General features: G+C 37.8%; 1 long non-coding RNA gene across 1 annotated transcript; it reads right to left on the bottom strand.

The window, feature by feature from the left end:
• Nucleotides 1-685: 685 nt before the first annotated feature.
• On the bottom strand, nt 686-1,699 carry LOC135733111 (uncharacterized). Its single transcript, XR_010526895.2, has 3 exons — nt 1,566-1,699; nt 1,254-1,390; nt 686-930 (listed from the first exon to the last, which is right to left on the bottom strand). It is a non-coding gene; the product is annotated as an uncharacterized lncRNA (long non-coding RNA).
• Nucleotides 1,700-2,497: the final 798 nt, after the last annotated feature.

Raw genomic sequence — 2,497 nt, forward strand, 5'->3', positions numbered from 1 at the left:
TTGGGCCATGTAATACATTAACGTTTTAATGAATAGTCTAACGATTTATAGTCGTTGTACTGTTATAATATGTCTTTTTGACTGAATACATGTTTGTTTTATTTGTCTATATCCTAGATTCGCAGCTGGACACATCCTTCTACACTGTATGCAAACATGCAACATCATAACACACAGTAGGCTACAAGGAGTCAGACTGGCATATGAGGAGCAAAGGTGTGTCACACATATGATGTATTTACCTAGTGAAACCACTACCAGTCTTAGATGTATAACTGATGATGACAAAGTTTTTTTTCTGCATAATAATAGGAACCCAGGCAGTAGCATCAGTTCACAATGTTTCCATCACCATCATCAGTGGATGCCTTTGCCGTCAGTAGCCTGAGATTTCAGATTTGCAGCAAAAAAAAATGATTTTCTCATTTATTGGAATGCTGTGCAGGTATTTAAGTATTTTAGTAACTGTGTTAAATAAAGTAGTATTTACTTTTACAATAAATTAATTGTTTATATTTTTACAGGTTGTACCTTGCAGCCATCCATTACAATGTCACCAAGCCGTAACAAAAGCAAGAGAGGGAAAGTACAAGGCTATGTTCCCAAAACACACAAGTGACATACCGTAAGCAGTAATGTTTTATTTCAAATACATTCATAATTAAAAACTTAATGTATGAAGCAGGGAATTAAATGATCAAAACAAAAGATTTATTGACTGCAATATTTCTACAGTTATGTGGATGATGTGATCAGGCTTGTGTTTGATGAGGTATTTGAAGATAAGCTGAAGGAAACCCCGATTCCAATGGACCTGGCATCACAGTTTGAGAGACCTTCAAAGGAGGACGTGATTGGATGCCATCTTCAGTGCAGGGGTCGTCGAAAGCCAAAATTGTGACCGATCTGATCAGGAAGCTCCAAGCGTATCTGGAGAACAACACACGACAGCATGATAACCTTATAGTGTCGTCTTAGATAGCACCAGCTGACAAAGCTTTGATATGCCATTTATCTGAATAGATAGCTGTAAGAAATGAATTGAACAATTTTTGAAACAAGAGCACAATATGGTTACTAAAGTATGTTTATTTGTATATTGTTTAACATTTAAATATATATTTGTAATAAATAAATAAAAACTTTTGACTGACTATTATATTTTCTTTAAAGTTACACTTTTGTTCTTTTGGGTACTTTGTTACTATAATGATACTTAAGTGATATTGGTTTAAAAATGTAATAAAACTTACTCTAGTCCTGCACCTCAAAGGCTTATAGTCGGTACAATAAATGTTCTGTGTGTAGGGATTTAGACAATTTGTGCAAAACCTGGATGATGAATCACGCAGGTAAGAGGCCCTGGAACCTGTTGCATTCTCCTTAAAACCTAATAAGTAAAAACATAGCACTTATAAGTAAGCAGTCTTTCATAATAAAGTTTACTATAGTAAAATAATGTTAACAAGTGAAATAGTTTTATAATCATTTCAAAAAATACTTTCTATGTGCTACATTTGGTGTTTCCATATAGTTTGCAAAGTAATGTAGTACGTTATAATTACCTTTTGGATGTCTTTGCAACACATTTTCGTCTTCGTTTAGCATTCTGGCAGAGCTAAGGACACCTAAAAAAAGTTAAATCCATTCGCGTTCATTGACGGAGATCGTTTATATTGTAACGGCCGTCTGAACTCTCTGGATCGAGCTTGAAGTGGTAAGGCAGTACAGACAACATCGTTTATAGAGAAATATAGCGCTTGTTTACGTTGCCTGTGACTCTCAGTCAGAACCGAAAAACCTACGCGTAGTCAGGGGCGTTACCTTTCAAACACACGCCGAACCCAGTTGACCAATAACAGTTGAGTAGTCATCTGACCAATCCGAATACACTAGACATTTTGGGAGGCGGAGACAGGAACTAAATCCGAGCGTTTTCCAGACAGGCAGAAATCGGTGAGGTATGTAAGCAATTTATAAGACTCACAGTGCATTAGTTCAAGTTTTAATAACATGTATGTACTATGGGATATTACAATAACGTGCTAACGTGCTAATTTATTAGCATAATTGGTGCTCTTTAAGGCAGACCCACACACGATATTTCCCATATCCACAAATCAATAGATATTTTCAGCTCTGTGAGCACACAGTTGATCTGTAGTGTGTGTGTGTGTGTGTGTGTGTGTGTGTGTGTGTGTGTGTGTGTGTGTGTGTGTGTGTGCGTGCGTGCGTGCGTGCGTGCGTGCGTGTGTGCGTGCGTGTGTGTGTGTGTACGCCACTACTTTGGGCATTTACATAATTTCATTCCTGTACTCCCCCATATTCTGAGTGTGAGCCAGTATCCATTTGTTGAAAGCAGCTGCCCACACATGACTGGATGGGCCGCGGCGTCACCGGCCTCCCACACAACGTTATATAAAACTAACAGCATCTCTTCACAGGAGTACTGGCGTCAGTAAGTGAATTCTCAAAGGTATCAATCAATTTAGAGAGA

This window comes from Paramisgurnus dabryanus, chromosome 15 (assembly GCF_030506205.2).
Source record: "Paramisgurnus dabryanus chromosome 15, PD_genome_1.1, whole genome shotgun sequence".
Classification (NCBI taxonomy): domain Eukaryota; kingdom Metazoa; phylum Chordata; class Actinopteri; order Cypriniformes; family Cobitidae; genus Paramisgurnus; species Paramisgurnus dabryanus.